The sequence below is a fragment of the Peromyscus eremicus genome, chromosome 7 (assembly GCF_949786415.1).
Source record: "Peromyscus eremicus chromosome 7, PerEre_H2_v1, whole genome shotgun sequence".
Taxonomy (NCBI): Eukaryota; Metazoa; Chordata; class Mammalia; order Rodentia; family Cricetidae; genus Peromyscus; species Peromyscus eremicus.
In genome coordinates, this window is record NC_081422.1 from 9,849,291 (window position 1) to 9,875,421 (window position 26,131).

General features: G+C 43.2%; 1 protein-coding gene and 1 pseudogene across 1 annotated transcript in view; both read left to right on the forward strand.

Moving 5' to 3' along the window:
- The window catches only part of Maml2 (mastermind like transcriptional coactivator 2), a 336,705-nt gene that overhangs the window by 30,345 nt on the left and 280,229 nt on the right, over nucleotides 1-26,131 (forward strand). The gene's annotated exons all lie outside the window — the stretch shown is intronic.
- On the forward strand, nucleotides 15,087-15,736 carry LOC131914714 (protein FAM162A-like; annotated as a pseudogene).

Consider the following 26,131-nt stretch of genomic DNA (forward strand, 5'->3'; position numbering starts at 1 on the left):
AAGCCTTCTTTCTGCCTCTGAGCCACATCCTCAGCTCCCCCCACCCCCATCATCACCCTGTCCTCTTTTGAGGATCCAACAAACAAAACTTAGAAATATCCGGGGCTGTGGGTCTGGCTCTGTTAGGAAAGAGCTCACTGCGCCTGCATGAAGATCTGAGTTCAACCACTAGCACCTGTGCAAAAAGCGAGGGACAGGCAGTGTGCACCTAACCCCAGCCCTGGGGAGGCGGAGACAGCAGAGCCCCAAGGGCTCACCAGCTGGGCAGTCTCACCAACTGGTAAGCTGCAGATTCCCGGAGAGACCTTGCCTCAAAAACAAGGTAAAGAATGAAGAACCACCTGAAATCCAACTCCAGCTGCCACACACACTGTACACATATGCAAGCATACTCCCACAGCAACACACATATACACACCAAACAATGGAGATTCTTATGTGGATGAATGAGGCCTCCCCCACACCATCATGAATGAGGAAAGAAATGTGAAGGGGAAATGTATTGCGGTAGTGGGTGATGCAGTTGTGTTTCGTGGAACTTTGGAATTATGGGTAGCTCACTAGAATACCAATTACTGCCCCCTCTATGCTAGAGCCAGAGTGAGGAGCTGGCATCTTCATTTTTTAACAGTTTCTCAGGTAGGTGCTGATGTTAGAGCCCTTTGGAATTTGACTATTTGGGTTATGACCCCAGCTCTCCAATTTGGTAGTCAGGGATCATGACAGTACAGAACATCTGTACTCTAGGCTCATTCACACAGAAAACAGACATAATGATTATTTGATGGGCATGGGACTGTGCACAAAAATATCTAGCACAATGCTAACTTATCTAAGTACTCAGTTTCTTAATTACAAATTATTATTATTCTCTTACTTGTGCCTACATGGAGAAGTACACATTTAGATTTTTTTTTGAAGGAGGGAGGACTGCATGTAGCTGTTACAATATTGTACAAGTTCATAATCTAGTTCATATTCCAATACAGCCATGGTACTGATTTCTGGGTCACAGTACAATAAGTAGAGAGGTGGAATTAGTTTCCAATAAGAAAAGTCTTTAGAACTAATTCTTGCAACATGCAAAAAAAGACAACATGACAGAGGTTAATGGTAACGACACTTGTATAACCAGTGAATGGTCTTAATATCACAGGCTTGTATGTTTAAAAATATTTCAATGGTAAGTTTCATATTTTGTCTGTTCTATCATAATTTTTAAATGTGGCAGTTGACCTGAAGATTACACTCTGCCTCCCATTTAGTGGTCTCCTATAGTGTCTTTCATTTTAGCATAGAGCTTTGCAATTATTGCTCAAATTATCCCACTTAGCTTGAAAAGGGACAGACTGTGAAAACATACCTTGTATAGAGCACATTCTAGAGTCAGTCCTGTGGGCTCAACATTGCAACACAAATCTGTGGTGAAGATGAATCTGGCAGTGTTTCAAGTTCCCTGTGCTGGTTTAGAGTTCATTCTCATACCCAAAAGCCCAATCTTTTGGATTCTTATTGAGTGATTAAACAAGAAATTTCTCCTAAGCACTTTACCTGATGGTAAATCCAAATCTAGGCACACTGGGTTCCAAGGTTTGTAAGTAAGCCCCGTATACACTGACACACCCTTTTCCTTAACAACATTCTACATGCAAGACTGTGAAACTCTTCTGCATGGAATTTGGAAAACTCAGCAGATGGTAGAGTTTAGCTCAGCGGTGAGAATCCCAGCTAGGCGCTCAGTTGTCTAGCAGTGTTCTCCAGCCCCTGCTTCCCTTGACACCTGCTCCATCAGGGAGATGCTTCGGGTTGTACCTTGGGAGTTTGGGAATGATTGATGTTCAAGGGTAGAGATAATCTGTGAGTCACAATTAGGTTGCATGGGAAACTTTACATTAATACCTTAGATAATCACATTACCTCATCGCTCACACAATAGAATTACAGTGAATTATGATTTTTTTGTTTCTTCCTATAGTTGTTTCTTCTTTTGTTCTTGTGAGTCTGAGGCAGGATGGAATAGGTTTCTATGATTTTTTTAAACCATGTACATAGTGAGAGAGACAGAGTGGAATGATGAAAAGCCAACAGGTCGAGGATTTGAATGTTCGCCTGCTTTTTAGTGTGAACTCTTGGCCAAAATTGTGTAATGTCTTTGATCTATAGTGTCCTTGTATATAAATGGGATGTTACATGAAGGAGTATTAGAGAATTGAGTGAGATGACCCCTGTAAAATACTTAACTTAGTGCCTTGAGATAGCAGAATTCTTTAAATGTTGGTGATTGGATTGGCTCATGCTTTTTGGCTTGTTTATTACTGCTGTGCTATTATATAGTTAGTGTGTGCCTCTCTATTTACATAAGTGATATTACAAGGCTATATTTTTTAAGTCTCATAAATTTTCATAACGAATTACAGCTTACAGTTTGCTCATTTGATCGTTCTAACCACCGTGGGGAAATCGTACTCTAGAGACAGCTTCTTTCCACAAAAGGGAACAGGCTCAGGGAGGTGCAGCCATTAGGTTCAGATTGATTTGGGCAGAGCAAGAGTTAAATTGTTGGGTTTTCTTGTTTTCTTCTGGGAATGTCTCTCTATGCTGCCCAGAAAGACCTTGAACTCATAATCCTTTTGTCTCAGTCTTCCAAGGGTCAGGTTTACCATCCTGAGCCTCTATACCTGACCATCCCAAGCACTTTCTCTAGCATATGAGAGATAGTATGATATAAGTCACAGGGACAATCATATTGCCAACCTAAGAACAAGGAAAGAAAGCCTTCTGTGCTCCTTGCTTTAATAATTTGCTTATTAGAAAAGCTATCCAAGAATATGTGCTTGGTGAATAGGATTACATTGTCTCTTTTCCTTCAATACTGAACATCTCTAACTTATGTTCAGTACTGTGGCTGCTTGAATGATGGTTTAGGAATTCCATGTGTTCTGGCAGTTTCAGGTCACATTGGGTGAGATTTGACATGCGCTAATCATGCCCAAGGTAATAAAGTTAACGAAATGGGGTCACCATGGCACTTTCTTGTGCAAAATTAATCTCAAAGGTTGTATTCATATTTTTATCTCTTCTAAGTAGCTGACTTTTACATGCTGATTACTTAGTAGAACTTTAATTTTTGAGACAATATGAGTGGGTGCTATTTTTTGGAGTAGAATTTCCTTTCAACCATAATCATAGCATAAATTGGGCCACTTTTGTGACTTCTGGGCTCTAAACATGACAGTAAGTATTCTCCATATTTGTCCTCTTATACATTTTGGAAACTTAGAGAGTCTGGCACTATATGCATTTGGAAGATAGAATATCATAATAGTTAGGAGGGCCTAGGGAAATGTGTTCAGTTTCCCAGTACCCACATGGTGGCTCACAACTGTTTTTAACTTCAGTTTCAGGGATCCAATGCTCTTTTTGGCCTCCTTGGGTACCATGACTACATGTGCTGCACATCCATTCATCCATGTAGAACACTTATATGCATAAAATAAAAATAGACAATTTTTTAAGAATTCAAGCTCCACTATTAACTGAACAACTGGGGAGAGAATTTCATCCTAAGGTTCAAATTCTCTTTCCAACAAATGATGGTACACTAAGACCTGCCTGACAACAGCATCGCTGGGAGGATTCTGTGAAAAGGTAGAGATGGTACCTAGTAATCAGACATCATCATCATCATCACTACACCATCATCATCTTATATGATAGGTCCCAAGGTCTTAAAACCAGGCTGCAAATGCCATGGTTACAGGTAAGCCTGAATAAATCAAACTGTGAGCAGAATAACATATGGTAAACTAAAAGCATGTGCTTACTGGAGACTTTCTATGAAAACATCTATGGGGTTAAACTGGGGTAGTTTTGGAGCACTGGTCTCTGAGTGTGAAGGCATTTTCAAGTACTAAAACCCAGAGGCTTTCCAGATCTCAATATTACATCAGACACAATTGGATTACTCAGTGGTAGTTACTTGCTCCAAAGCCCCAAAAATATTCGTCCAGAACTTTCAAGACGTTGCTGGGAAACATCACTAAGGACACTTGGTTCTTTTCTTTTTTTCACGTTTTCATCCTGTTTTGCTGGATTTAGCCAATCATTTTTTATTTGACTTTATTCAGTGAATAATCTTGTTTGCTTATGGTGTCACATATTTTGAAGATTATTTTTTAATTTTTAAATTATATGTATATCTATGTCTTTATGGATGCACCCAAGAGTGCAGGTACTTGTGGAAGCCAAAGGAGGCACTAGATTACCTGGAGCTAGAACTACAGATGGTTGTTAGCTGCTTGACATGGGTGCGGGGAACCAAACTGGTCTTCTGTAAGAGCAGTGGGCACTCTCAACTTCTGAGTCATCTCTCCTGCCTCTATTCCAGCATCTTTACAGATGGACAGAAGGACACAGAGCAGAAGCATATGGCATATATGTGCTTCACTGAAATGCACAAATGAGAATCATTCACCCACTAATTATTTGCTCGATGTCTAGTGTGTGTAAGATAGCACATTAATATTTGGTCTCTGACTTTGAAGATTTTAGATTCTATTAAGGAGGTGGATGTCTTAGGGTTTCTATTGCTGTGAAGAGACATCATGACCACCATGGCAACTCTTACAAAGGAAAATATTTAATTAAGGTGGCTTACAGTTTCTGAGATTTAGTCCATTTTCATCATGGTGGGACATGGCAGCATGTAGGCGGACATGGTGCTGGAGAAGGAGCTCAGTGTTCTACATCTTGATTTACAAGCAACAGGAAATGAACCATTTCACCGGGTGTAACTTGAGCATAGGAGACCTCAAAGCCCACCTCACAGTCACATACTTCCTCCAATAAGGTCACACCTATTCCAATAAGGCCACATCTCCTAAAAGTGCCACTTGGGGGCCATTTTCTTTCAAACCACCACAGTGGAGCAAACACAAGCAAACATGCTTTAAAAATAAGCCCGAATCACATCATACCAAGCCTCCCCTCTGCAGAGACTACTTTCTTGAGATTTTTCACTGAGTCAAAAGAATAGGCATTTCTCTCAGAAATGATTTTAGAAAGTGTCTTCTGAGACCATCAAGCACTTCTAACCCAAACTGTTGTTTGTTTTCAGTTTAATATTTTATGTCCAAACTAAGTTTCTCATTGTTAAAGTCATGGTATAATTATAACCATTGTTTATCACAATTATAATGATTATTTAGGGAAATGATTGGATAATAGAGAATACAATATAATCTGGTATGAAGTTGAAGAGTTGATATCAGAACATAGAATAATACCATAATTGTAAGGAGCAGAGGGAGCCTGAGTGAATCTGTGCTGTTGGCATGTTCATGCCCTGTCAAGGACTCTGGCCTCAGATCCATGGAAAAATAGCAAACCTTTCCCCAGGTGAGGCTCAGAGAAATATCAATGCCTTGTTCTGGTCCATGTGCAGATGTTGACAGTGTGTACAGAAAATATCCACCATAGCTTTCTTCCCCACACTGTTTCTGGCCTGTTCCCCTACAGGACTGTACCTACTGAGATGAGCTAGCCCTGCCTCCTTGTTCAGCTATATAACGCTGCCTCCTTGTTTATCTGTATGTAATAACCCTGCCTCCTTGTTTATCTGTATGTAATAACCCCACCTCCTTGTTTATCTGTATGTAATAACCCCGCCCCCTTATCTGTCTCTATGTAATGACCCCTCCCCCTTGTCTGTCTGTATGTAATGACCCTGCCTCCTTGTTTATCTGTATGTAATAACGCTGCTTCCTTGTCTATCTGTATGTAATAACCCTGCTTCCTTGTTTATCTGTATGTAATGACCCTGCCTCCTTGTCTATCTGTATGTAATGACCCTGCCTCCTTGTTCAGCAGTGTGCAATAACCTTGACTTCCTGTTCAACTGTATAAAATAAACACACTAAACTTTCTTGGGGAGCCAGGGAGGAGCTGTGGTTTCTCTATCAAACAGTCCAGTCCACCCAACCCTGGCTACTTCTGTGTTTCTGTGTATTTATGTGTTTGTCTTTTCCCCATACCCTTGTAGCCCCTAGTCAGGTCCAAGTCCCTGGAGCCTTGCAAAGATATGGCACACATTCATTTAAATTGTCACTAGAACAGATCTGGTTGGTATTTAGACACCTAGAGTCTCGAATGACACACCAACTGCTCACATATATGTTTAAAAGGCTTTAATTACATTTCAGAATTCCGTCATTGTTTGGTAAACAACTGGATTCTTGTTTCCTCCTGGTTTAAGGTATCACTGAAATATCTTGGTATAATTACTTCCATACTTTTCATTAGTATTCTATACTCTTTATTATATCCAGTAACTCCCCGGAGTTCAACTCTCCTCAAATCACATGTCCTCAAAGAAGTTGAGTCCAGTTCTGATGTTGGGCAATCCTACATTTTTCTACAGTGCTGTGTAAATTCTGAGCCTAGAATTACAAAGAAGCCCACATCTTCCATGATGATGTGTAGAGTTTTGCCACAATTCCAGAGAAGAACAATCAACACTTAAAATCACAAGGAATGTGGAAAACTCGCACCCATACCTATTTATGAGTTACAGCCCATTTGTTCCTTTGGGCCCGGTAGTATCATGGTGCACAAATGGACAGAAATCAGATTGCTTTGTGAGAGATTATCATTGTCAGGGATTTGAGGGAGCCCAGACACTTTATATGAGAAAAATCTGTCACCTCATGGATGCCAATCAAATCTGAAAAGGGGGTATAAAGGAAGAAGCTCCACTTTCAGGAGCTGCCACCCAGCCCACAGCTGAGGCACCTTGCCCCGGAGCAGACCTGCCATTCTTGTTGGAGAACACAGCTGGCTGAAAGCAGTTCCAACTTTGTAGACTCAGGCATGTGTGGGAGCTGCAGCTTTAAGATGGCATGCTCCCCCTCAGGCGGTGCAGAGCCCCTGGGCTAGATGTGAATGGGAGTTTTGTATGAAGGTTGTGGTTGAGCCAGGGCCACTTGGTAATCAGGGCAGCAAGGCCCATTAATCCTCAAGGAATATACTTTACATACAGCCCTAGCTCTTCTTTCAAAGTGAAAGTATAAGCAAAACTCTCCGAGCTTCTCCTGCTTTGATCTTACTTTAAGTTCAGTGCTGAGAGCAAGGAGATCGCCAGGACTATCTCCTTTCATATATGGTAATTAGCACTGTTCTCCAGGCTGGCTGCAGCCATGGCCTTTGCTGCTGGGAAGGGGGAGCGGGAGTGGGGATCAGAGCAATTGTTTGCTGTATTGGTGACTGTGATGTTGCCATGGGAAAGCTCAGGACTTCAGGGGAGTTTGTGTTTTGTTGGGCGAGATGCCAAGCTTCTGTGACTTATTACAGCGCCATGAGTGAGCAGGAGTGCACAGAACAGTATCCTATGTAGCCTCCTATGAAGGGCAGGATGGCTCTCATCACGGGACCACAGGGGAATGGGTGTTTACTTTATTTAGGCTCAGGAGTTATCAACAGATCCAGCATTTTGGTAGTCTATGGATTTGGTCTTTTGGTTTTGGAAGAGAACCAAGTCAATTCCACATGCTCACACCCACTAAAAAGCAAAAATGTGTGTGCTTTACATATAAAGAACTCTTGTAAAGAATGGCATGCTCTCAGATAACTACTCCACCCACAGTTGCTTCCTGATCTCCACACAGCCCAAGAAAAGCACAAGTTCACATTACCAACTACCTTAGTGTGAAAAAAGTTAAGTTGTTGATTGGGGAGGTTTCTTTTAAATAAAGTCTCCAGACTGGCTCTCCTGGACCTCTGGTGGTCCAGGATAGTTGGACATTTGAATAGCAGCTTTAACACAGTACCTGATCTAGACTGATCTAGACTGATCTAGACGGCATGTGCGACCACCACTGAAAGCAGAGAATTTTTGTAGGAGTCAAATGAGAGCTTAATATCTAGATTTGCATAAAAGAACATTCTGGAGCTTTGTGAACTATGTTACCCTTTCAGATAATAAAGCTTCTCTGTTAGAGGTGGTTCACTCAGCCCTTCAGGTTCAGATGGGGTCTCCATTGTGCTCTGTGCCCTGTAGGCAATGCTTCAGCTTCTCAGGCCATGTCTTCATTGTATTCCGTGCTCTGTAGACATTGCCTAGAAGTTCCCTGGGAGCCAAGTCTTTTGAAGCGTTCTCATCCATTCCAAAGAACTCTTGGAAGAGGAGAGAAATTCACAATTTTTACTTTTAGCCCCAAATAGATAACTTATTAACTCTTCCCCTTCAACACTGTGGGCCTGGAAGTGTGGATTCAATGTGAAGCTTCACGTACAGGGCTCCCTTTTCTTCACAGTGTGTTTAAAGGGATAAACTTGTAGAATGTGAGTACGTATAACGAGAGGCATGTCGAATGTTCTGAAATGCTGGGACAAGGTCTCCATGCCGCCTGAAGTTCACTTCGTAGGAGCAGCTCATTCACTCTCTGGACTCACTTTCCAGGGTTTGTTGCTTGGCCCTTCCGTTTGGTTGCCAGGTTGGCTATTTATTTTCACCCAGTTTGACCTATGAGGGACAGATTTTGCACAGACGGATGTTTTTAGCTCCCTTAGTTTTCAGGGACTGCGTTTCCAAGTTCTGTTAACATTCAGAAGAGTTAATCATGAAAGTTGTGGAAACTTCTAACAGAGGCAAATATGTATCCTTTGTGGACTAGATGACTGGGTAGCAACTTACAGATTATCCAGGGCCCTTGAGAAGCAGACCATCCATTGGTGGGGATTTTTCCCCAGAGTTCTTCCATTTAATAGAGTTTCAAGTATATTTTATACAGAATAAGCCCTGTTTGTCATTATCATTAGAGGTTGAATAGACTTTGGGGGATGAGACAGCATAGGTTCATAGTAACAGAGAGTGCCACCACTCACACCCCACACATGCATGGACTCCAGCATCATCAGCACCCTCCACCAACTGGACCATGTGCTGTGGCCACTGAACATGGATTGACACATCATCACCACTGTAAATCTCTGGCTTGTTCTTGGTTTTGTACATTCTGTGGGCTTTGATAGGTATATGACAGCTCTGCCCTCCACTGTGGCATTGTGGATCTTTTCAGTGCCCTCCAAACCCTCTGCACTTTCCATGTCCAGCCTTCCTTCCCTCTAAATTTGGACAATTTCTAATGTTTTTATTGTCTCCATGTTATTTGTAAATGCAATGGTTTTAATTTAAGAATATTATACTAAAATTTGGAAATTATACTAAAATTAGAAAGTGGTTTCTTTTGGTTGCAGACCTCTGTTTTTGCATCATGAAGTTGTTACAAATGGTAAAACCCTAGTTCCCTCTCTGCAAATGAGGATTTCTTGACTTAATAATGATATTTTGGATGTTATTCTCAGCCCAGCGAATTGTAACTTTCAGTACTTTGAAATTTGCAAAAAGTGGTTGAGTCAGTAGCTTCTTAAGTAGAAGCAAAAACAACATAGTGTGTAACCACACACAGCATAGACCGCTGACTGCTTCTCTAGTGTGTAAGAGCACACACAGCATAGACCGCTGACTGCTTCTCTAGTGTGTAAGAGCACACACAGCATACAGCAGCTGGCTGCTTCTCTAGTGTGTAAGAGCACACACAGCATAGAGCTGCTGGCTGCTTCTCTAGTGTGTAAGAGCACACACAGCATACAGCAGCTGGCTGCTTCTCTAGTGTGTAAGAGCACACACAGCATAGACCGCTGGCTGCTTCTCTAGTGTGTAAGAGCACACACATCATACAGCAGCTGGCTGCTTCTCTAGTGTGTAAGAACACACACAGCATAGACCGCTGGCTGCTTCTCTAGTGTGTAAGAGCACACACAGCATACAGCAGCTGGCTGCTTCTCTAGTGTGTAAGAACACACACAGCAAACAGCCGCTGGCTGCTTCTCTAGTGTGTAAGAGCACACACATCATAAAGCAGCTGGCTGTTTCTTTTTCCTCTTCGATGATCCCTGAGATCTTTCAGGTAGAACCACCTCTCACTTCCTAAGTCCACCTCAGCCCACCTGAATTTTAACTACACTTGCAAGCTGGCCTTCCCCCCTCTACCTGTCTTCTACTCTTTTGCCAGTTAAATTTCTAAAATGCAACTCTTTGTATCATGTCCCTGCTTAGAATCTTTCAATGGCTCTCTCTGCCCACACTTGACATTCAGAACTTCCTAAGTGACCCATGAATGTGTGGGTCCCAGTGCCTGGAGGACTTCAAACTTTTTCTAGAAACATAAACGTGATGGAAGTCAGCCTGACCTTTTATTCTGAGGAATAGGAGGGAATGTTCAACCTCAGTACAACCAGGCCCCTCCTAGAAGAGATTAAGGCAGCTTGCAATGCAATTCAAAGGTGCACTATGCGACTCCCGCCTGGAAGCGGTGTGCAGGCTGACAGTGAAGCCAGGGACTGGCTGGCCTGTGTCTCAGCACCAGCTTCTTTGTACACATCATTTGTTGATGCGAGTATTGACCTAGAACAGTAGTCCCTCGGTTTGTTTTGTTTTGTTTGTTTTTGTTTTCCAAGGTACTCTGGGCAGAGGTGCATCACAATCTAGAGTGAGAAAGGAGTCATGGAGATATGTCACAACTTCTGCAGGTACCACGCAAACTTACAGCATCATGTCCAGTCTGCTTGGGTCCCATTTGGACTTCGGTGTTTGGATCTGTTCTTGTGGGACACTCGGTTCATAACTTGTGTTCTGTCTCATCCTGTCTCATCTAGAGTCTGGTTTGGTTATACAGTCATTGCTAAGACATAACCTTGGCATTGAAATAGTTCAAAGGAGAAAAGGAAAATAGACCTGTTTCTTTTTGTTTAAGAAGTTCTAGGACCTTTGAGATGGCTCAGTTAGCAAAGGTTTTGCCGCCAAGCCTGACAACCTGAATTCAGTCTTCATATTGTGGAAAGAGAGAAGCGACTCCAGCGAGTTGTCCTCTGACCTCCACATGGCATCCATGAGCACCCACATGCATACACACACACACACACACACACACACACACACACACACACACACTCACACACACACACACACACATGCACACACACACATGCACACGCGCGCGCGCACACACACGCACACGCACATGCACACACGCACGCACACACATGCACACACACATGCACGCACACACGCACACACACTCACACATGCACATTCTCACACACACACACACACACACACACACACGCACGCACATGCACGCGCGCGCACACACACACACGCACATGCACACGCACACACACACTCACACATGCACACACACACACACACACGCACAGAGTTTTAGGTGGGCCATACTGGTGCTGTTAGAAGGACTGTCTCGGCAGCTCCTATTTGTTGGGAGTGTCCTTCATCAAACCTCACAGAAACATGGTTCCTACCTGCTTACTCTGTGGTCCAGCCCATAGGAACATTCTCTGTGGTGGAGATTACTGTAATTCTAGAAGGGCTAGTAAAAGATAGTACATCAATGTTATTCTGATATTATATGATATTTTGATCAACTTATGTATTGGTAATTTATGTGACTTTTCTATAAAGTTAATACATAAACCACCATACACTGTCACCATTTGGGGAGACAATTCAGATGCCTGAGAAGGAAGTTCCGTTGCCTGTGGAAGGTGTGAGCCATATGCTCCATTCTTTCACGTAGTCAGGAAATGTTAGTAGCAGCAGAATGTCACAACTACATGAATGGTCAATGTTTACCAGATGTTTTGTTTTTTTTAAAGGCTCCTTCAATTTATTAAAGGTTGGCAGAGTCTGTCTAGAAAGCATCTTGGCAATATCTTTCAGAGCTATAATAATATCTGTGCCCTTTGCCCCAGTAACTTCACTTCTGGGAATCTTTCAGAGGAAAGAACCCAAAATATGGAAAAAGTGATATGTGCAAAAATAACAAACATCGTGGAGCTGTTTATAATGAGAATAGGAGAATGAGCCTGATATGCCACAGGAGAAAACGGACTGGCTGGCCTGGGAAGCCACACACACAAGTTGCAATGTAAGTTCAATGATGGTGTGCATCTGTCTTTTAGTTGGTTGCAAGTAATAGGCACAGACTTTGGAAGATGAGGGAAATAATTTATTACAAAGACATGGTGGGGGAGGGTTGTATAACCCCAAACAGTCGAATAATCAAATGTAGAGAACGTGAGGACTTGCCGGCGCTCCTGGTAGGAGATGCTGCCCCAGGGTCCCTCCAGGGAAAAGTGCTCACTTTGTTCTCAGCACAGGAAGCCACCTTGATTGACAGCCACACACAGGAGTGGGCTCTCCTCTGGAAATAGGGATGTGTGGATGCTGAGCAGGGAAAAATAGCAGATGTAGAGCCCATGGTGGAGTGAGTTCTGTCTTCTTGTTGTGACACACAGTCAGTGTGGGTACATGCAGAAACTGTGACCACAGTAGACAACACTATAAGCCAACAGCATCGGAACAGAACATACCTTGACTAAATAGAAGCAGCTTAATAATAAAAATATCTCATAGGGGATTTGTAAGGACTGAATGAGGTAGCATGTAAGAAAGCACATGCACAATTCCCAGTACAGACTACTAAAAGTACTTTTTAAATCTAAATAAAGGCTGCAAGGTGTAAGGAATGAGATTGCAATAGCTTTTTGAGGTTTATGTTGTAGCCAACAAGGACTTGCTAAGCTATACATGTTGGCAGGTGAAAATAATTGTAAAAATGTGTGACTCGTGGCTCCACTTAGATTTTCTCTGACAGAGCCATTAATCTGTGTAAGTAAAAGTGTTAGCACCCGAATGTATTATCTGAGTGTGAGTCCAAAGAATTACAGTTCACAAAGTGACTGGATAATTTTCCTACCTTTTGATTTGTTCTTACATCTTCTGCTATGGTGTGTAAATTGTAAATTAATTTAGAGCACTTAAAAGATGTAGCATATAAGAACTAATATATATACATTCATAAAGACCATTTGTTATATATGTATTTATATGAAATCCTGGTGATAGGCCAGAGAAAAATAAAGTTTGTTCCTATCAACTCATCATGGAGCACCCATGTCCCAAGAGGCTCTGCTTTCGTACTCCCACTGGCTGTAAGGGTTGGAGTAACTGGGGTCTGTGTGGACAGTGGCTCTGTTCTGGACTCCATCGATAATCTCAAGGAGGAGTCACCCACAGAGCTGGGATGAGGCTGAGGAGAGGCAGACTCACGGGGTCACATGCCAGGCCATGTGCCTCCTCACTTCATGTCCTCTGTGCCTCCACTTACCTTGCCCTACTGCCCAAATCTTGCTGACAAAAACAAAGTATAGTTATAATGATAGAAGAGAAATATTTGCTTTCTTTCTAGGGAAAATGAACACTTTATTTACTTACGGATTTTTTAAGTGGGATCTTGCTATGTAGCAGAGGCTACTCTCAAGCTTGTGATGATGCTGTTTGTTTCTGCTCCCTCCCCTAGTGCTGGGATTGCCAGTGCACACCACCCATCTGGCAGTTCTTAACTGATATGTGTCGGCATTTTTGTGAGAGAATTATTTTTATTATTATTTATATTTGCTAGACATATATAAGAATATATGGATCCTACCCTTCCCCCAGGACCTTCAGTCAGTTGGTATTAAAATCCTTTATGCCAAGAGTTTCATTCAAAAGCATAAAGATAGTTATAATAAATATTAACAATTATGAGTACTTATTATTGGCCAGAAATGAGCTAAGTAGTTGAACATTATATCATCAAAATAATCTAATGGAGTGAATACTTATTCCCACTGTCCAGATGTGGAAACTGGGGCTTAGCGGTTTTGATATCTAAGATCACAGTGGCAACAAGTCTCAGAACTAAATCAAGCCTGACTCCACAGCTCAAGTCTTCCACAGGGTCTACCTATGCAAATGCCCTGCTGGTCCTTTTGCAGTCATCCTCAGTCCTCTTCCTGTCTGACTCAATGGCCAAAGCTTCTGGGGTCCTGAACCCTGAATGATGTCACCTGATAGAGGGATCCTCCCTTTCTCCAGCCCCTTATCTTGCTTTGGCTGACTTCCCCTCCAGCCTTTCCACTGTGAGCACTGCAGCTCTTTTCCATTGTAAATAAATGTCCTCACACCCTGTTTCCCTGGGCTGCCTCTACCTCCAGGCAGGCTCTAGTGCAATGGCAATTCCCTATGATGAACCCATCTTTCCTTTTCTTGATCTCCAAGGAAATGAGGAGGTCTGGTGAACCTGGAAACAGAATTAGGAATTAGTATCTATGTTAACCTAGCTCCAAACAGCACATCGAATCCTCTCTCTCAGTCCCTGGAATTCACACCTGTGCATTGAGACCCTCAGACAAAAGAGAGGCAACAATTTCTTACGCACGGCAGTCCCTGGAAGTAGCCTCAGTCGATTGGATGAATCCCCTGGCTAGCCTGGGATGGTGGGAGGGAGCTCTGAGACATGGTCCTCAGGGGTATCCAGAAGTGCACAGTTAGAGTTAAGAGTTTGGTTGCCAACTCCTTGTGTGTGTGTCTGTGTGAATATGTATGTGGGGTGTATGTGTATGTGTATACATATATGTGTGTATGCATATATGCACGCGTGTGGAGGACAGACCTCCACCTGGGGTATCTTCTTCCTGCACCCTTCTCTACCTCATTCTTTGAGGCAGGTCTCCAGCTGTTACCGATACATGCTGTCATACTCAGCTTTTGTCTAGGCCCTAGAAATCCAAACTTAGACCCCCATGCCATCTCCCATGCCCTCTGTAGCAACCTCCACCTCACTCCAGTGCATTTCCAGAATCACCTCCCAGGTCCAAAACAAGAGAGAAAAGGGATTAAGAAGTAAGGGAACTAAACTAGGGTGAAGTGGATATCATTTCCTAATTGTTTTAGGGTTCACCGGATAATCCAGCAGCAAACTGCCTGCCCCACCCCATGCCTAAAATGTGCATTACTATAGTTCCTTTGCTTCTGACAACCTTTGCCTGGCTGTCTGTCATTTTTGGGTTCCTTCCACACATTCCCATCTTGCTTAGGCCTTTCTTTTTCCTGACTTCTGCCATCACCACATCACCAGCACAGATCAAAACTGCCAAAAGAAATACTTCCGGAGCACCAGGGGCTGCTGTGCGTCGGCGGAGCAGGCGGCCATGGGGAGCTTCCGCGGCCTGCGCCTGGAGGCTGGACATTGCTTTAGGTTTTATGAAAGAAATGCCTCCTCCACTCTAAGGTCTGCCAGGAACACTGACTTGAAGAGGATCAACGGATTTTGCACCAAGCCCCAGGAAAGGCCCAAAGCTCCAACCCGATCCTACAGACACAGAGTGCCACTGCACAAACCCACGGACTTCGAGAGGAAAATATTCCTGTGGGTCAGGGCGCTTCAAGAAGGAGGAAGACATCCCGGAGACAGTCTCGTTTGAGATGCTTGATGCTGCAAAGAACAAGATCCGGGTGAAGGTCAGCTATTTAATGATTGCTCTGACACTGGCAGGATGCATCTATATGGTCATTGAGGGCAACAAGGCTGTGAAGAGATATGAGTCCTTAACAAGCTTGAACCTAGAAAGGAAAGCCTGTCTGAGAGAGGAAGCAGCTACGAAGACCAAAACAGAGTAGAAGTATTTGTGCTGGATTTGGAAAACCTGGGAGAAAGGTTGTAATAACAAGTCTGCATTGGAAAGAACGTGATACGAGACACACTTTGCAGACATATGCTTTGCACAGATTTACTCCACTTCTCTATTTCTGCTGTAGAGGAACAAATAAATTTTCTTAAAGGAAAAGAAAAAAGAAATGCTTCCAACACTCTTCAGCCTGGGACTCCACATCCGCAACTGTATCGTCCTCAAGGTGCCTCACCCTTGAACTCTCAGGCAGATGTTTCAGCAACCCATCTACCTCCACATTTGTCTCTAAGCCCCTGTTCCTCCGTCCCAGAGCCCACCAGTCTTAGCCTCTGGTCAGTTTTTGAATCTTCCCTCCTCTTCTTGATGGTAAATACTGTGTTATCCAAACCTCCTATCTGGCAGTGTTCCCCGACAGTTACCTTCCCTGGCACTTTCAGTTCCCTGAACAAGGGTCACCTTGTGTTGCAGTGACCAAAGAAGTGTCAGGCCAGTGGATCCTCTGAAAGCAGCACAAACATAAGGCATATGGTTGAAGACACATCAACAAGACTAACAGGACTAATCGGTGTTGTCTAAACACAACCAAACGTATAAAAACCATACATTTAAGAAAATAAAACCCATGGGACATGAAGACACACACCTTTATCTCAGCACTCAGGAGGCAGAGCCAGATGAATCTCTGTGAGTTTGGGGCCAGCCTGGTCTACAGAGCGAGATCCAGGATAGCCAGGGCTACACATGACCCTGTCTCAAAAAATCACAAAAAAGAAATCAAGCAAGCAAGCAAGCAAGCAAGAAAGAAAGAAAGAAAGAAAGAAAGAAAGAAAGAAAGAAAGAAAGAAAGAGAGGGGGAGGCAGGTAGGTAGGAATGGAGGAATGGAGGAAGGAATGAAGGAAAGAAAACCCCTCATTGTTGATACAATTATTAATCTGAAAATTGTTAATTATAGAGAAAAATGAAAGTATTTATCTCCTTTTCCTTCAGCAACACCGTTTCCATGCATACAAGCATCCCAGGTAAAGAGAAAATTCTTTACAAATTTTTTTAGGTTCTAAGAATAGAGGGAAGAGTTAAAAACAAAATCATCATTTTGCAACCACTAATGAAATAGCTTGTTCAGGCAAAGTCGTGAATTGTATAATAGGATTATTGTTCCTCTATTTTCTTTCCTACTATTGGGCCTTGAACCCAGGACCTCATACACACTAGGCAAGTGCTCTACCACTGAGCTTCATCCCCATCAATCTTCAGTGAAATAAACAATCAGATGAAATGTTATAAGTGCTGGCTTGCAACTTGCTGCATAGATGAGAAACTCCTGCCTCCACCTCCCCAGTAACTTGGATTATGTTTGTTTCATCATGCCCAGTTCATTTGGTGCTGGGGATAAAATCCAGAGCTTCATGCAAGCTAGGCAAGCACTCTGCCAATCAAGCTACAGTCCCAGCCCTGAGTTAAAACTCTGAGGAGGAAAACTTCTGAAAGCCCCTAACCAGAGTTTTTCCTCTCCCCATCTTCCCTTCATGTCTGGGTCCAGCCCATCCTCAAGCTTGAGCCATGCTAAATTAGGCATCAAGTCAATAATGCCCACAGTGCCGTAGTGTGTGCATACGAGTTGATGATGTTCACTGCTTTGACACAGTCAGCAGGGAGCACAGTGAGGATTCAGGCTAGATGATGATTCTGCTGGGCACTGAAGGAGCAAATAAGACACTGTATCTACTTTACCACAATTTTCCCTTTTGTCAAAAGAACATAATATAGTGTTCTTTGACTGTTCAAGGGCTAACTCAGATTAGGGCTGAGAAATCATTTAGCCTACCACCAGCCCGCTAGATGCTGGGTGTTTGGGACATTTAAAATCCCCCGGATATTCCTCTAACTTGCCTTTCTGCTACACATCTAGGATCTTCAGGGCTTCTGTTTCCATGGCTCCTTCCTTGGCACCAACCCAAGGAGCTCTTCCCCGTTTGCAGTTGAGATATAGAAGTCAGTAGGTCTCCCACATGAACTGTCTTCAAACGTCCTTTGGAGTTGAACAGCTGCCCCAGAATCCTTCTCTCACTTAAATATTATTCTCCCTTTGTACTTACCCTGTGAACATCCCTGAAATGTAAGCAGCTGAGGCGGGGTACTTTTCAGCTTCTTCACTGTTGAAATGATGTGATCCATTAGATGGTCATCAAGTCAAACTAGTAAGCTGCAATCTACATTTAAGTGGAATAAAAGAAACGAGTGTGTGGTGCACAGAAAGAGAAATCTTCTCTGAATTCCTGTGGTACTTTTGTGTCTCTGTGTACACTGGGTATAATGGGTGGACTCTAAAGGTATTTCCTGCTGTGAATTAGTAAAAATTAAAGTATGAAAGCCATAGTTTTGGAGAGTGTGAAACCAACCAAAACAATCAAATAAACAAACAAAAATCCAGTGCATTACAAATGAATGCAGAAATTTATGGAAGTCTTAATATTGGGGTAGATACATTAGCTTTATTTTTAACAGCACCATTTAGTACTTCTATGGTACATGTACATTGATGGCAGAAAAAGAGGGGCAGGAGGAATAGAAGGAGGAGAGGGGAGAAGGAGAAAAAGAAGAGAGTGAGAGAAGGAAGGAGAATGCATGAGATTTAGCAGTAGTAATTTGATTGAACCACAATTTAGTTTAATACTCAGTTGAGATTTTATTAAATCACATGGCTACATTTTTAAATTACTATTGTGCCGCCAGGTTAAGTAATGATGTAGGCTTCTGAGCCTCTTGCTATGAACATTCCAGATGATGGGTGTGCAGTTCTCAGGGCCTGCTGTCTGAGACAACTCTTAGTGGTCAGTAGGGCAGGCACAACTTCCCATTTACAGCTCAGCCTGCTTGTGAATGCAGAAAACAGCCCCAGATGTACTTGGTGCATCTGGACTTACAAAGTAATTTGAAAAATGCCCATTCACTTCTGTGTTTCTGTGTAAGAAAGCATCTTAACTCTGCCCATCTTCATTTTAATGGACAGTTTATTTACCTGTGGCTTTTTCTTGCTCTTTAAACTTTCTTAAAATATCAGTTTTCAGCAAACTTGGACTATTGCAAAACTGAATTATTAATAGAAATGAAATTTTCATATTTCAAACTTAATTCCCAACCTAATAAGACTTTCATTTGTGTGCTGTTAACTGAAGTTAGGTGAAAGATGTCTGACCAAATTTTAATAGAACGAGGTACTTGGAAGATGTACTTCTCCTGGAGAAATTCCTAACTGTGTTCTTCTGTTCACTGACTTGAATATCCTTGGCCCAAGGGAACAGAATTAACTTTCCAAATACTTTATATCCTAGTAAATTTTCTTGGTGGGCAATTTAAATGCATAGAGCTTTGAAATCAGAAACCCCGCCTTCCAAAATCCCAGGCTGCCTTAGGATAGTTTTGTAACAGAATGCCAAGTTTTAGCTTTTCTGAAGCTCTTTTTTTTTTTTTTTTTTTTTTTTGGTATCTGTGAAATGATGATGATGGTACAGCTTCGTAATGTTGATAACTCAGTCTATGTGGAAGACAGAATGCAGCCTAAGCAAACTGTGAGAGGTCTAGCAAATGCTGCCACTGTTGATTGCCGAAGAGACAAAATGTCTGAGGAGAGAATTCTCCATGTCAGGGCATTTACTGAGTACCGCCCCCACCCCAGTTTACAAAGTGGTTTAGTTGCTGTGAGTGGTATCCCACATCTGTATAACTAAGTGATGAAGCACATTTGAAAAACCAGTATGATGTTTTCTTACCATGGCTTACCTTTGATACAAGAATATTTTTGTTCTAAGGGAAAGAAATTTCCCAATCGCAGCTGTTTGTAATGTGTCCCTGGAGCCGACACTGTTTGCAGAAGGAAAGTATTTAAGCTAAGCATTCGTCTGAATTTTCCTTAATGTGAACCTATGTCTAGTGAACAGAACTTCTTTGGGGCAAAGATAATTAAGAACTAACATATCAGTCCTTTGAAGAACTGTTTAAAGATGAAACCTAAGCCACTTCTGAAAATAATACTTAAAATTCATGGTCTCCCTCCAGAGTAATTTCTGAACTTTGGGCATTCAGCATTTATTTGCTAGCTGCAGATGAATAGTCAGCAGCCAAGGTTAAATAAAGGGCTGAGAAATCATTTAGCCTACCACCAGCCCGCTAGATGCTGGGTGTTTGGGACATTTAAAATCCACCGGATACTCCTCTAACTTGCCTTTCTGCTACACATCTAGGATCTTCAGGGCTTCTGTTTCCATTCTGAACCTGAGTGTGCCTCTTCACCTGGGATTTTGTTTTATTTTAACTTCCCCCAGTCATTAAAATTGGCTGCCATGAAAACAGCATGATATCTAAAGGCCGTTGCTCTCCTTGCCTCTGTGGGCTGCAGGCTGTGTCTTCACCCTGACCTTCCTGAGGGTCTCCCTTCTGGAGCCTTCAGGCTTGGTATTTTGCTATTGTTACTGTTGCTATTTTTTTTAGTTTGCTGTGCTTCCAACCATCTCCTTCAGTAAAGCCTTTGACATTTTAATAGTTATTATCTTAATATGCATCAGGAGAGTTGAATGACTTAACATACTTCAGATGACCAGAAATACAGCCCTACAGCCTCACTCCCTTTCAGCACATGAAAGACCAGAGAAAATTACTTACCCACTGAAAGATTTTGGAGATGTAACATAATTTTATATTATCTGGTTACAGTGAAGGTTTTTTCCCCTTAGTCTGCCGTGGGCTCAGGTTTACATTGAATAACTGGATTCCAAAGCTTAGGACTTCAGTATGCCCCAGATTCTCAGAACTGGGCAGAAGGTTTAATACTGTGATAGTGAAAATGCAGACAATTGTGTTTTGCAAAGAACAACAAGCCATTTTCATTAGAAATTCCTTTGAAGGGACACATGACTCCACAGTTGCTTAAAAATGTCCCTTTGGGGCTGAGAGATGACTCAGCAGTTAAAAGTGCTTGTTGCTTTTCTGAGGGACCTGGGTTCTGTTCCCAGACCCACATGGTGGCCATCTGTAACTCCAGTTCTAGAGGATCTAAGTCATTCTTCTGATCCTCTTGGGGTACCTGGCACAAATGTGGCACCTACATGCTGGCAAAACACTTATACACACAAAATAAAAAAATTTTAAATGGCCCCTTTCTAAGTTACAGAGAATTTTTCCAACCATGGTTCCCATAAAAACTGTTGCTTTCCAATAGAAAGACTTGAAGAAATGAAACACAAAGCAGAGCGCGCGTAAGCAGTGGTCCCCGCAGGCAGCTCTCCTGTCTGGGACTTGACTCTTCGGTGCCTACTTTGACATGCACTTGCCTTCCGTGAGACTTTGACCCCACTTCTCCACTTGTTTCTCTAACTCACCCTATGCTGCTTAAAAGGCATACTTATTCACGGCTGTGTCTATTGCCGTCACGAAAGCCACCTGTCAATGCGCTGGAGAGAACAGAGGAATAGGAAAATTAGGGTGTTCCCATGAAAGAATCAGCTTGTCTTTTTTTTTTTTTTTTTTTTTTTTTTTTTAATTTTTATTTTGCAATACAATTCAGTTCTACATATCAGCCACAGATTCCCTTGTTCTCCCCCCTCCCGCCCCCCTCACCATCCCCCCAGCCCGCCCCCCATTCCAATCTCCTCCAGGGCAAAGCCTTCCCCACAGACTGAGATCAACCTGGTGGACTCAGTCCAGGTAGGTCCAGTCCCCTCCTCCCATGCTGAGCCAAGGGACCCTGCATAGGCCCCAGGTTTCAAACAGCCAACTCATGCAATGAGCACAGGACCCGGTCCCACTGCCTGGATGCCTCCCAAACAGATCAGGCCAATCAACTGTCTCACCCACTCAGAGGGCCTGATCCAGTTGGTGACCCCTCAGCCATTGGTTCATATTTCATGTGTTTCCGTTTGTTTGGCTATTTGTCTCTGTGCTTTATCCGACCTTGGTCTCAACAATTCTCTCTCATATAAACCCTCCTCATTCTCGCTAATTGGACTCCCAGAGATCCACCTGGGGCCTAGTCATGGATCTCTGCCTCCAGGTCCATCAGTAGTTGGATGAGGTTTCTAGCACGACAATTAGGGTGTTTGGCCATCCCATCACCAGAGTAGGTCAGTTCGGATTGTCGCTCGACCATTGCCAGCAGTCTGTTGTGGGGGTATCTTTGTGGATTTCTGTGGGCCTCTCTAGCACTTTGTTTCTTCCTATTCTCATGTGGTCTTCATTTACCATGGTCTCCTATTCCTTGTTCTCCCTCTCTGTTTTTGATCCAGCTGGGATCTCCCACTCACCCAAGCAAAATGTGGTACATATACACAATGGAATACTACTCAGCAGAGAAAAACAATGACATCATGAGGTTTGCAGACAAATGGATGGATCTAGAAAAAATCATCCTGAGTGAGGTATCCCAGACTCAGAAAGACAAACATGGTATGTACTCACTCATAACAGGATACTAGATGTGGAACAAGGATGACTGGACTGCTACTCACATCACCAGGCAGGCTACCTGGAAAACAGGACCCCAAGAAAGACACAGGGATCGCCCAACGACAGAGAAATGGAATGAGATCTACATGAACAGCCTGGACAGGAGTGGGGGTAGTGAAGGGCGAGGGTCGAGGGAAAGAGAGCTTGGGTGAGTGGGAATCAGCTTGTCTTAAGGGTAGTCATGAAAAGGAAAATTCTAGGCAGGAGAATGGTGAGCAGAACAGCAGAAGAGCACGGTCTGCCCTGATTTAACAGTGCCGAGTGACGTGAGAGAAGCTGTCAATCATCACGTCCATCCTACAGAATTTTTTAGGATTAAATGAGGACAGTCATACTACTTAGACTAATAATACCTGGTGAACATTTACGTGGCAACAACCTGTGCTTTTCACCCTACGGAAGGCTCTTCTTTTGAGAGTCGACATATTCCTGCTTTCTGAAGTGTGCTTTCACAGCCCCACACACAGAGTACCAAAAACTTAACGTTCTTCGATAAGGAACATTTTTCACACTGGACCAATTCCATTGTACAGTGCCTTAACAAAACATTAAGTATCACCAACCGAAAGGAGAGGAACTAGCTTAGCCATCGACGTGTGACGCAAGCACAGATGCAGTCATCTACAAGGCAAACTTGCACATGACAGTCACACACAGGCCATGTGTCATATACATTGGTTCTGCACATAGACAGCGTTAGCAGACAGGTGTTCCTAGAGTCCTAAAAATAGCACTTTTCCTGGAGTATTAAATTGAAGGCTCGAGTCTTGCTTCAAGTTGTGCTGTGAATGCAGATCTGTGGCCCAGCCATCCCTCCCAGAATCTAATCATTGGGAGGAGTTCTTGGGCAAAGGTGTTATAAACCCAAGAGATAAGGATTGTGATGATCCCAATCCCTGGGATCCACATTGTGGAAGAAGAGGACCAACTCACATAGGATCTCCTCAGACCTCCACATACTTACACACTAAATAAATAAATACATAAAATAAAAAAAAATCAAAATTAAAACAGTTTTTAAAATCCAAACAAAACAGAGAGGCCCGATGGCCAGAGACTGTCCAGCCCCACGTGTGGCCCGAACTTCAGGTTTTCAGCATGCTTCAGCGCAGTGCTACACTCAGCTATTAATAATGACTCAGCGTTGAAGAGATACAGGTCGGAATGCAGGGAAGATACTCTTTGAGAAGTGAGTAATACCACTTTCCAGAATTCTACCCAGTTCAGGAAAGTCAGGAGGTAGGGTGAGTATGTGCAATTTTTGCTATACAAAACAGCATATTGTAGGATTTGTAACAGCATGTGGGACAAGGGTGTGAGTGTAGTTATGGTAACCTGGTGTGAATAGGATCTTGAGGAACTTGCTGCCCCCCCTCCCCATCCTCCCCCGCCGCCGCCCGCTGTTCCTAGGCCACTCTGTGCTTCTCTCCCCTAATCTGGCAGTGGGCTGTGGGGAGGGGGGTAACTGTGCTCATTTAAGTCTTGTAGGAGAATCGGGACAGTAGTAGCCCAGGGATTTGGGCAGCAGTGCTAACATTGGTGTAAACAGCTTTGTCAATTGATTCTTAATGAGCAGAGTTCTCCCCACTGTCTCTTCCAGCCACCAGGGTACCATTTTGTGCAGTAGAGTGCTAAATCAGATGGTTCTCTGCTGGGTCGAAAGAGTCCCTGCAAATCCCTCAAGTTCAACTTATTGCCTGAGAAGGAGAGAAGCCATGGGGAGAGTGAAAGTCCCAAGTGTCCCCAGGGTGTCTGAATCCACAAGGAGTGCTATGGCCTGGTACCCTGTAAGATAAAATGGACACCTTCTGCCAAGGTGGGGTGGTCCCAGGAGAGTCAAAGGCCATTCTCCATCAAAGTACATGTCCCTGAGTGTCAGAAATGGAGGAATCAGAGACCTTCATTTGTCCTGATTCTAGTTATTAATTTAGTTAGGATTTGTGACCAGATTCCTTTCAAACATTTTAGGTACTTTTATATGGAAATTAAAACTAGATAGATATCTGCTTATAAAGATGCTCAAAAGAGGCCTGGTGGTTGGTGGCACTCGTCTTTAATCCTAGCACACAGGAAGCAGAGGCAAGTGGATCTCTGAGTTTGAGGCTGGCCTGGTCTACAGTGTGAGTTCCAGGACAGCCAAGAATACACAGAGAAACCCTGTCATGAAAAACCAGGAAGAAAGATAGAGGGAGAGGGAACGAGAGGGAGGTCTCTTGTTAATTATTATAAATTTAAATAAACTCCCAGAGATGTCTAAGGATTGCCAATACATCACAGTGCACTCTCAAGCCTGATGCTTACAGAAACACCAGCAAAGCAGGATAAGTGAATTAGAAACATGAGCATTGTATTTCAAATCTGTCAGCAATTTCACCTGTCATTGACGCACCCCTGAGTTCTTTGGGATCCACAGACCCTCAAGATGTGCCTGCGAAGGGTATGCTCCACAACACTCAAGTCTATATAGCCTCTTTCATTTTGCCAGCTGGCTAATTATATGAAAGTGTAGTTTATGCTTGAAGGCTAATGGACCAGGAGCAAACTACTTTGACTCTGTACAGAGCCAACAGATTAATCAGAAAGTTACCTGAACAGAGCAGGCTTATTCTCAGATCTGTTTTTAGGAAGCCAGGTTTTAGGTGCATGCTCTGGCCTCTCTCCATGTCCCCACTATTCTGCTGTCTGAGATTTAAGGTCTAAGACAGAATTCTGGTCACAGAGGTGCTTACAAAATGAAGCAGGCTCTAACCCTATCATAGATCTTTTCTTACCAACATCTCTCCAACCTCACATGTCCTGCCACATCCATGTAGTTAGAAAAACGCAACATTACTTGTTGGAACTCACATATTGAGAATTAGTATTCTGGCTTGGTATTTTAGTAGATAACATGTATTTTCCTTAAACTATTGATTTTGTGTCTAGGTATCCCTGTTCCAAAATTATATTTATTTACAGGTACAGAATTTTGAAATACCTTTGGAGTTTTACCGAATTCTGAAACTAATTAAAACTAAGACCCAAGTATTTGTGTGCTGTCTCTTTAGCAGCCTATAAATTTAATACATTCATCCTGGTGGTCTGCGAGGAGCTTGACTGAACGGTATGTGAACTGTGGTGGCGCCGTTATGTGCTACTTAACAGCTGGGTTTAGATAGGGGGGCGGTTAGGAAGTGTGTGTGCATGCCTCTTACCTTGTTCTCCATGGTAGCCGGTTAATCTGCAAACCATTTGATAGAACGGTGTTCTGATCTTGTTAAAAGACATTGTAGGTCTGGGGAGGTGGCTCAGTGGCTAACCGTGCTCACAGCACAAGCAATGAGGACCAGAATAGGCACCCCTGAAACCTACATTTTAAAAAAGGCATCGCTGCGCATGCCTATAACCTCAGAGTGGGAAACAGCAAAAGGCCAATGCCAGGAGCGCATTAGCCTGCAGCCTAACCCCAGCGGTGAGCTTCAGGCACATTGAGGTGCACCCCTTCAAAGGGGAAGGGCAGAGGATGGTAGGAAGAGCAGGATGCCCAGTGTCCTCTTCTGGCTCCAGTGGACACACATAGGCACATGCGCCTGTGCACATCAGTGTACGTGTGTGTGGCACGCACTACACATTTACTCCGACCCTTCTGTTCTTTTGTTTCCATTGTCCTTTGCCCTGAAGTATTTCCGTATACTGAATAAGGATAGAATATTTCCTGTGGATTTCCAGGTGCTTTCCCAGGTTTGTCACTCAGATTTATGATGTCCAGTAAACATTTCACCAGCGTGGTAAGACGTGCACAAGGATGCGGCTCTGCTTGGCTTCAGAGCCTCGGTATCTCCAGCACAGCGCATTTCTGACTCAGCTGGTAAGCCCTTCCTTCCGCACACTGTATTTGAGGGACAGCTTGTTTTTCCCTTCACATTTTAGCCGTTTGCACTCCTCACATAGTCAAAGCCATCAGATCTACAAGAAGAGCATTTTGATGATGAGAACATTGAAAACTGACATGGACGCTTGATTCTCCCACTCAAAGGTGGCTGAGAAGTTAAAGGCTCTGTG